Consider the following 11,314-nt stretch of genomic DNA (forward strand, 5'->3'; position numbering starts at 1 on the left):
ATCATGGATCAATGAAACAGAATAGAGAGCTAAGAAATAAACCCATGCACCTATGGCCAATTAATCTATGACAAAGGAGATAAAACTGTACAATGGAGAAAAGACATTCTTAACGTAATGATGGGAAAATGAGACAGCTACTTGTAAAAGAATGAAATTAGACCATTTTCTCATACCACATACAAAAATAAGCTCAAAACGGATTAAAGAGCTAAATGTAAGAGCAGAAACCATAAAACTCCTAGAGGAAAACATCAGCAGAACACTCTGACATAAACCATAGCAATACTTTCATGGATTTGTCTTCTAAGGCAAAAACAAATGGGATCTAATTAAACTTAAAAGATTTTTCACAGCAAAGAAAGTCATTGATAGGGAATTCGCTGGTGGTCCAATGATTAGAGCTTGGCCCTTCACTGCTGTGGCCCTAGATTCAATTCCTGGCCAGGGAACTAAGATCCCACAAGCCACACAACTCAACCAACCAAGAAAGAAAGAAAGAGAACCATTGACAAAACTAAAAGACAACCTAATAAATGGGAGCAAATATTTTAAGTGTTGCGACCAATAAGTGGTTAATATCCAAAATATATAATCAACTTATACAACTGAATATCAAAAAACAAATCAGTTAAAAAATGGGCAGAAGACCTGAATAGACATTTTTTCAAAGAAGACATCCAGATGGCCAGCAGGCACATAAAAAGATGCTTAACACTGCTAATCATCAGAGAAATGTCAATCAAAACTACAATGAGTTATCATCTCATGCCTGTCAGAATGACTATCATCAAAAAGACCACATATAACAATTCCTGGCAAAGATATGGAGAAAAGGGAACCCTTGTGCACAGTTGGTGGGAATGTAACTTGGTGCAGCAGCTGTGGAAAACACTATGGAGGTTCCTCAAAAAAATTAAAAATAGAACTACCATATGATAGACCAGTTCTACTCCTGCATATATATCTGGAAAAAACAAAAACACTAATTTGAAAAGATACATGCACCCCTGTGTTCATAGCAGCATTAGCCAAAGTATGGAAGCAAAACAATGTCCATCAACAGATGAATGGATAAAGATGTTTTATATGTATAATATATGTAAATGAACCTGGAAAGTATTATGCTTAGTGAAGTAAGTCAAACAGAGAAACATACAGTATTTACTATATGTTTTCACTTACATATGGAATCTAAAAAGTGAAGCAAATGGATGAATATAACAAAACAGAAACAAACTCATAAAGAACAAATAATGGTTAGCAGCAGGGAGAAGAAAGTGAGAGGAGTAATACATGAGAAGGGGATTATTACCATGTATAAAATAAGCTACAAGGATATATTGTACAGCATGGGAAACATAGTTTATGGGAACCGATAGTATATAATAAGTTTAAAAAGCCTAACATACAGATATAATGAGGGTTTCCATTTGGTATGTATCTTTTCAGATATTTTCCTTCACACGTGCAAGTGTTGTTTCTGTCGGGGTACAGTCAGGGAAACAGAGTCCCCATGGATGTTACAGAAGAGGGGTTAATTATAGTAATTAGACTCTAGCCAATTGTGGGGGGAGCTGGAGAAATGAAAGTCCAGAAGAGGGAGTTGGAGGATTGAGAAAGAGCTAGTAGCCCTTCTCCGGAAGCAGTGCTGTGGGTGGATAAGTTGAAGCTTGCAGGAAATCTGAGAAGCCCTACTACCTCTCACAAAAAAGCCAGGACTTGTGGTGAGGTCTGTGGGAAGCTTTTGCCTCTGTGAGGTGGGCTGGGATGGGGGTTGCTGTGGCAGCAGCAGAAGAGATGGACATGGAATGAGAAGAGTTAGAACAAGTTGGAAGCTGCCAGGTAAGTCTGGGTCTGTCTGACTATATCTCATTGGAAATTCCTTCAGAATGTGGCTGCTGACTCCAGCTCAGACCCAGACAGGGAAGGGGCTTCTGGGAAACGGTTCCTAGGTTAACAAATTTGACTATAGTGTGTGTGTAAGTACATACATGTTCATATAGTGAAAGTGAAGTCGCTCAGTCGTGCCCGACTCTTTGCGACCCCATGGACACCAGGCTCCTCCGTCCATGAGATTTTCTAGGCAAGAGTACTGGAGTGGGTTGCCATTTCCTTCTCCAGGGAACTTCCTGACCCAGGGATAGAACCCAGGTCTCCCACATTGTAGACAGACGCTTTACTGTCTGAGCCACCAGGAAGTATGAATTCATACACACACACACACATATATGTATATACGTGTATGTGTATGAATTCATACTCTACAAGGGGTTCTGTAACCTATTTTTCTTACTTCAACCATTGTAAACACTATTGTCTATATAGCTCTTCAGCATATCTTTAATCTTTAATGGCTGTTTAGTTTCCCATCATTTTAAAGATTTATTTGATCTGTTAGTCTTCTCAGTTGTTTCACACTGGAAGTTTAGGCGGGGTTGCTTCTGGTAACTGACTGAAGCAGTGAGTGAATTAGATGAAGAACACCAGGACATTCCAGAGCAGAGTGGTAGGTGTTAAGTTATAATATTCCAAGACTTTTAGTAATTTCTATTAACACTGACTACATTTTCTCTAATTTGTGTGTGTGTGCTAAGTTGTTTCAGTTGTGTCCGACTCTTTTTCAACTCAATGGACTGTAGCCCTCAGAGGCTCCTCTATCCATGGGATTCTCCAGGTAAGAACACTGGAGTAGGTTGCCGTGCCCTCCTCCAGGGGATCTTCCCAGGAACGGAACTCCCATCTCTTATATCTCTTGCATTGAAAGGTGGGTTCTTTACCACTGGTGCCACCATTTACAGGGAAGATCATTCCTCTGAGAAATGAATGAAAACCACATTAACTGGTCTCGGCAGGTGATCATACATGTGTCACTGTCATCAAACACAGTGGCACGTGGACACGAGGAGGCCAGAGCAGAAGAGATTGAAGACCCTGCTCCTGGTGTCTGTAAGGTGGCCCACTTTGGGGATGGCTCAAGTACAGCTGGAGAACATTTAGGCAAGATTAATCTCCAAACCACAGGACCGGGCAAGAGAGGGTTGAGGAAAGGTGCCTGAGTAATTCAGGTTATGATTGAGGGTATCACAGTGCATTTTATTTAGCTGCATTCAATTTTTTACTTTGGATTGTAAGCACTTGGAACTCATGGTTCATGTTCAACCATCTTGTTATCTCTAGTGTCTAGGGAGTATAATGAAGCATGTTCAAATTGGGTAACTGAGCAGAAATACATGGAGAAACAAGTTACCAATGTGGGGTCAAGGTTTAGGGAAAACAACACAAACTGTTGGAATATCCAGGGCTCATAACACTGGGGAACTATTATCACTTCTAAGTCCAAAGGGGCAGAGCAGGGAGGTAGAGTTGCCAGAACCCAGAGAACATCTCCTGCTGGGCAAATCCAGGTGAAAACCAGAAAGCACAGAGTCCACTGATGGAGGCCTCAAAGATAGATCCCCAGAGATCAAACTGGGGCAAGAAGGGTGGTGGAGGCCAAACTGGAGGGGCCAGTGGGAGATACACAAAGGTGTTTTTGAGAAGATGAGCCCTGAGCTAACCATTATATATGTTATCATGAATTTTAGGTACGTTTTCATTTTCATTCACTTCAAACTAGAAAATTACAAGAATAGCACCAGGAACTCCTGTATATTCTTAATTCTTTTGCCTCGTTTGTTTTATCATTTCCACCTCCCCTGTTGCATTCTGAGGCTTCCCTCAACCATTAGAGAGTAAGTTGGACATATTATGCCTCCTTTCCCCTAACTACTTCAGTGTGTGTTTCCTAGGCATAAGGACATTCTCTTTTATAACCATGGTACAATAATTTAAATTGAGAAATTTCGGGCTTTCCTGGGGGTTCAGTGGTAAAGAATCCACCTGCCAATGCAGGAGACATGGGTTCAATCCCTGATCCAGGAAGATCCCGCATGCCGTGGAGCAGCTAAGCCTGTGCACCACACCTTCTGAGCCTGTGCTCTAGAGCCATGCACTGCAACCACCGAAACCTGAGAGACCTAGCACCTGTTCTCCACAACAAGAGAAACCGCCACAGTGAGAAGCCCGAGCACCACAGCTAGAGAAAAGCCCATGCAGCAGTGAAGACTCAACACAGCCCAAAGAAAATAAATAAATAAACAGAAATTTAACAAGTATACAATTCTGTTTGTTTAAAATACAGCCTGTATTCAAATTTTATCAATCATCCCAATAATGTCTTTTATAGCTTTTTTTTTTTTTTCCTGGTTCAAGATTTAATCCATGCACATACATTGTGTGACACTGTCATGGTTCTTTAGCCTCTTTTAATCTGGAACATTTAATTCGCTTCTTTTAGTTTTTGATCCTGACTTTTTTTTTTTTTTTTTGCTATTACTATTATATTTAGGTTAAATCTATGGACTCAAAATAGTTTGAATCCATGTCATCATGGAAATTGAGTTTATAAGATTCCCCTTTCTTCCTTACAAATGTAGATGTTATTTAACCTGTTGCACAGATGTTGAAACCAAAGCCCAGAGAGGGTAAGTAACTTGGTGAAACTTGTAAATAGAAAAGTTAGTCCTGGAATCTAGAGCTTCATGACTCCAAAAACCTGTGTTTTTCACCATCATGTTATGAGTACATAGTCAAGTACATAGTCAAGTAATTTGGAAAATTTGGTCCCATCACTTTATGACAAATAGATGGGAAAAAAATGGAAACAGTGGCAGATTTTATTTTCCTGGGTTCTAAAATCACTGTGGACAGTGACTGCAACCATGAAATTAAAAAGTGCTTGCTCCTTGGAAGAAAAGCTATGACAAACATAGACAACATATTAAAAAGCAGAGACATCACTTTGCTGACCAAGTTCTGTACAGTTAAAGCTACGTTTTTTCCAGTAGTCATGAATGGATGTGAGAGTTGGACCATAAAGCACTGAAGAATTGATGCTTTTGAATTGTGGCGCTGGAGACGACTCTTGGGAGTCACTTGGACAGCAAGGAAATCAAAATAGTCAATCCTAAAGGAAATCAATCCTGAATACCCATTGGAAGGGCTGATGTTTAAGCTGAAGCTCCAATACTTTGGCCACCTATGCAAAGAGCTGACTCACTGGAAAACACCCTGATGCTGGGAAAGATTGAGGACAAGAGGAGAAGGGGGCAACAGAAGATGAGATGGTTGGATGGCGTCACCGATTCAATGAACATGGGTTTGAGCCAACTCTGGTAGACAGTGAAGGACCGGGAAGCCTGGCGTGCTGCAGTCCATGGGGGCTGCAAAGAGTCAGACACTACTGAGCAACTGAACAACATTTTAGATGAAATTACATTGGTTTCTTCATTACAGCACTTGTCAGAGCTTTTATTATTCAAATGAACATTGGGAATTTCCAAGAGGGGAAAAGAGTACACAGTGTTGTCTAAATTTGTGTTCACAGAGGTCTTTCCCCCACCTCCTATCTCTCCGGACACGTCTATGCAGTGCTGTTTGTAAACAGTGGGCTACAAGATGGAGTATCAGTGGCTAAGGTGTGTGTGTGGCGGGGGGGGGTCGCGGGGGTGGAAGTACAGAGCTATGGTTGAAAAGGGAAGGTTAAAGACTCTTAATGGGAGAATGGCCAAGAAAGTGGTTTTTAGGAATGAATTCTGGTCCAGGTGCTCTAGGCAGCCATCTTTTCATTGTCTCCTCAGTCTCTGTTTTGCTTTGCTATAGCCGCCTACACCCCTGCTACTACTGCTACTCAGCAAACACAGCCTTCAGAAAAGTTTTAAACTTGTGTTTAAAATGTCAACTCAGAGTCAGTCTAAAAGAAAATAAATCTGGGGAGAAGGAAGAGCTGTTCCAGCCACTATGGATGCTAAGGAGGAAACGGGGAGCACTGAGTAGGAGAGGAGTGATGAGGAGAAGCATGGAGATGAGTGCGACAAAGCTAAGAGGGCTGCTTGGGCAGAGAGCGGAAGCTGGCAGAGCCAACGCCTTTAATTCCTGGAAGCAGAAAACTGGTTGGGACCATCAAACAGGCAGCACTGAAAGGAAACGAAACAGGAGTTTCTTAAAAGGGCATAAATGCCAGAGGATGGGGTAGGACGGAATGGGAGTTACAGTTTAAATGGATAGAGAGTTTCAGATTTAAAAGGTGAGGAGAATTCTGGTCATGGGTTGCAGAGCAGTGTGAATGTATTTGGCACTACTGAACTGTCCACTTAAACATGGATGAGATGTTAAATTTAATGGTGTATGTGTTACACCACACACACACCATAAAGGTGCTAGTGGTTGACACACTTCTCATTGCAGAATCCAGTCTGGGTAGAGGGTTCCTTCTGCCTCAGGGTTACCACCCTGTTAGAGAACACAGTGCTTCTCAATAAAATGACATCAAACCAGCTGAGGGGAAAACTGCCATCAGTGGGGAGAAGACAAAAACTCGAAGGACAAGCTTTCCACTCAGAAATTACTTTTAAAGGGAAAGTTTTATTTGTATTTCAATTTACATCATATTAATTTATAATTTAGTTTTTAAAAATGAAATTATTAAGATGTCAATTGTTGAGCAAAACATCTTTGAAGTATTCTCAGTCCTCTACAGCCATGGGGTCACAAAGAGTCAGACACGACTGAGCTACTGAACCAAACTGAATCATGTTTATCATAATTTCACAAAATAGTAAAAGCATTTTGTATAAGGAAAAGCATCAAAAAAGGTCATTTTATTTGGTGCATTTTGAGAACCCCTTTCTACTTCCAAGTCCCAAACATCTGTAATTTATTCTTTCTTCGCCTCTGACCCCCACTACCAACTCCCACTGCCCTAATGCAGTTTTATAAATATGTCTACAGACACAACTGCAACTGCAGAGTTGTGGAGCTGTGTGTCTATTTTGGCACTGAATGCTGTGTATGTCAGATCAGTACAAAGAGCGACTAAATTAACAGCAATGTCAAGATAACAGAAAAATCCAAGTCAACACTCTGTTAGAAAAAAGTCATTGTGTGACACAAATGAAGACCCGAGAAGGTCTGAATCTGCAACTTTGAATAACAGGTATGGAAAAAATTCTCTGCTTTATACAATATACTATATAGAATTATTGTATTTTTAATACTTAGTTATTGAACAATAGTCCATTGTGTAGTAAAGACCAAATGAATACAGTCAAGATTTTAAAAAGAGATTCCTCCCATCAGCACAGGAGCAGATGGAGCCAGGCAGAAATAATGGGACTCTCTTAATGGCTGAATTGGTATGACACCACCGAGGCATATTTGTAACCTCACATTGCTCCTTCTGTGGCTGGATGAAAAATGTAATAAGAAGACACCAATTGCACATTCCAGGTTCAAGGGGGAAAACCCCACAATATAATAAGAAGTAAATCATATGTTTTGGAATGAGCAATAAAGGAGGCAGATGCTCTGACAATAATGCTGATATATCCAGGGAGGCATCTGGGATCTTGTAGGATGGCTCCTCCTCAGATTAGCACTGCCTAATTAAGAATAATTGAATTATGGGCCCTGCTGGTGAAGCTTGTATCATTTGTCTTGTTGATAGCAACTCCAAAACACCCACACTTGAATTAATTCACTGGTAGTTATTACTGAATGAGAAGTGAAATGAATCAACAGCCTAATCAGAAGGGCTGGGGAAGTGGAACAGACAGCCATGCTGTCAACTGCATACTGCGGCCCAGTGGGATATGTTATGGAGCCTGTCAGTGACACTTCTGCCTCAGTTTCTTTGTGGTAAAGCTGGAAAACACAAGCAGCTCAGATCTACAGAGACATCTGCTCATCTCAACAACCTGACTGAACACGTGTCAAGTTTATTGGCTTCAAATTCTGAGTTGATCCTGTAGAAGCTAAGAGTGACATTTTGCCCTCTTTCTAATATGCTTAAGCAATTCATATGTGACAGTCAGAGAAAACATGTAACCCTCTGACGTATACCAAAAATAACAAGGCCACCTTGACTGGGTTTGGCCCATGCAGAGCAAAACCTTGAATATTTCCTGAAAATCATTTTATACCTGTTATTTGCCATGTTGGTGTCTGAAGATACATCATGACCATTTGAATGTGATAATCTTATGAGAAAACTGCTGTTTTTCCTTGATGGACAGAATTATGTAAACTTGGTAACCTGGGTAATTCTGCAGCTTTTAAATTTAAATACTTTGGCCAGCCACTTCTGAAGTCCGATTCTTTTGCTCTCTTGGAAAATAGATGCTTTCTTTCCTTTTCTAAATGCTTCTTTCTCTCTCATGCTTTGACAACCATCTCAAAAACCATTGTGCAAAACCCCTAATGGTTTCTTATTATTTGTTTGATCAGATGCAAATTCCTTTGGATGTTTTGTCATGGCTGCTGAAATCTGACCTTGAACTCTTTCTGCACATTTATGTCCCATGGTTCCCTCATGTGAATCCCCTGGCAGCTAGGTAGACCATGGTTGCCTGGATTGCCATACTTGCACATTGGCTCATGATGCCTCTTCCTTTTGAAAAATCCTTCTGACATCACTTTATCAATGCAAATTATATTCATCTCTCCAGGCACAGCTTAGGTCCTATATTGTCCGTGAACCTCACTGGGTACCTCACAGCATTTTCCTTCTCTCAACTTGTAGTATGTGCCACACATTCAGCACTTAACCTCTTGTACCTATGTGAAGTACTTTGCATTAACATTTTATGTCTGAGAACTTCATCCCTCTAAATAGATTGTAAACTTCAATCCACAAGAAAAACGAATGCAGGTGTACTATTTAATGGAGGAACTGGAAACTGAGTACTGTATTGTTTTCTGCTTTTTGCAGAGTTTTCATTGCAATATTGAGACATGTGAAACATCAGAATACAAGCCACTTTTAATAATTCTATGCCAAGTATGACTTTCAGCCTCCTAACAACACCTTGAGCAATTCCTACACCTTTCTGATCAATTTTTGTTATTTGTGCCAAGATGGCAGAGTAGAAGGACGTGCGCTTATCTTCTCCTGTGGGAACTCCAAAATTACAACTTGCTGCTGAACAATCATCGATAGGAGAATGTTGGAGCCCACCAAAAAGAGGTACCCCCACATCCAAGGGCAAAGGAGAAGCCCCAGCAAGATGATAGGAGGGGCAAAATTGCATTTAGAATCAAACCCCTTACCCACCAGAGATGTTTGGGGGGACCAAACAAACCTTGTGCACCAGGAGACCCCACAGAGACTGAGCCAGACCTGCCTTTGAATGTTTGAGTGTCTCCTGCAGCGGTATGGTTCAGCAGTGGCCTGCCATGGGGGCAGGGGCTCTGGGTGCAGCAGACCTGGGCGTGGCATAAGCCCTCTTGGAGGAGGTCACATTTAATCCCACTACAGAGCCACCAGAACTTACACAGGACTAGGGAAACAGACTCTTGGAGGGCACAAACAAAACCAGGTGCACACCAGGATCAACTGACCCAGACTTGCCTGTGAGTTAGTGTCCATGAGTCTCTGGTGGAGGCGTGGGTCGTCAGTGTCCTGCTGCAGGTTCAGGGGCACTGAGTGCGGCAGTGTGTGCATAGGACCTTTTGAAGGAGGTCGCCATTATCTTCATTACCTCCACTATAATTTGGTCTCAAACAACAGGGAACACAGCCATGCCAATCACAGAAAATTGAATTAAAGATTTACTGTGCATGGCCCCACCCATTAGAACAAGATCCAGTTTCCCCTTCAATCAGCCTCTGCCAGCAGGAAGCTTCCATAAGCCTCATATCCTTATCCCTCAAAGGGCAGATAGAATGAAAACCACAATAACAGAAAACTAATAAAACATATCACATGGACCATAGCCTCGTCTAACTCAATTAAACTATGAGCCATGCCATGTAGGGCCACCCAAGATGGATGGGTCATGGTGGAGAATTCTGACAAAATGTGGTCCACTGGAGAAGGCAATGGCAAACCACTTCAGCATTCTTGCTTTGAGAACTCCATGAACAGTATGAAAAGGCAAAAAGACAGGACACTGAAAGATGAACTCCCCAGGTCAGTAGGTGCCCAATAAAGAGATGGAGCCAAAGCAAAAACAAGACCCAGTTGTGGATGTGACTGGTGATGGAAGTAAAGTCCGATGCTATAAAAAACAATACTACATAGGAAGATGGAATGTTATGTCCATCAGTTCAGTTCAGTTCAGTCGCTCTGTCGTGTTATGTCCATGAATAAAGGTAAATTGGAAGTGGTCAAACAGACGACAAGAGTGAACATTGACATTTTAGGAATCAGTGAATTAAAATGGACAGAAATGGGCGAATTTAACTCAGATGACCATTATATCTACTACTGTGGGCAAGAATCCCTTAGAAGAAATGGAGTAGCCCTCATAGTAAAAAAAAACAGTCCAAAATGCAGTACTTGGGTGCAATCTCAAAAACGACAGAATGACTCTGTTCATTTCCAAGGCAAACCATTGAATATCACAGTAATCCAAGTCTATGCTCTGACTAGTAATGATGAAGAAGCTGAAGTTGAATGGTTCTATAAAGGCCTACAAGACCTTCTAGAACTAACATCCAAAAAAGATGTCCTTTTCATTATAGGGGACTGAAATGCAAAAGTAGGAAAACTAGGAAATTGCCTGGCGTAAGAGGCAAATTTGGCCTTGGAGTACAAAATGAATCAAGGCAAAGGCTAACAGAACTTTGCCAAGAGATACACTGGTCATACAAACACCCTCTTCCAACAACACAAGAGAATTCTACACATGAACATCACCAGATGGTCAATACTGAAATTAGATTGATTATATTCTTTGCAGCCAAAGATGGAGAAGCTTTATACAGTCAGCAAAAACAAGACTGGAAGCTGACTGTGGCTCAGATCACGAACTTCTTATTGCAAAATTCAGACTTAAATTGAAGAAAGTAGAGAAAACCACTAGACCATTCAGGTATGACCTAAATCAAATCCCTTATGATTATACAGTGGAAGTGACAAATAGATTCAAGGTATTAGATCTGAGAGAGTGCCTGAAGAACTATGGATGGAGGTTTGCAACACTGTACAGGAGGCAGTGATCAAGACCATTCCCAAGAAAAAGAAATGCAAAAGGGCAAAATGGTAGTCTGAGGAGCCTTTACAAATAGCTGAGGAAAGAAGAGAAGCTAAAGGCAAAGGAGAAAAGGAAGGATATACCCATTTGAATGCAGAGTTTCAAAGAACAGCAAGGAGAGGTAAAAAGTCTTCCTCAGTGATCAATGCAAAGAAATAGGGGAAAACAATAGAATGGGAAAGACTAGACATCTCTTCAAGAAAATTGGAGATACCAAGGGAATATTTCATGCAAAGATG

Source organism: Bos indicus, chromosome 5, assembly GCF_029378745.1.
Source record: "Bos indicus isolate NIAB-ARS_2022 breed Sahiwal x Tharparkar chromosome 5, NIAB-ARS_B.indTharparkar_mat_pri_1.0, whole genome shotgun sequence".
Classification (NCBI taxonomy): Eukaryota; Metazoa; Chordata; class Mammalia; order Artiodactyla; family Bovidae; genus Bos; species Bos indicus.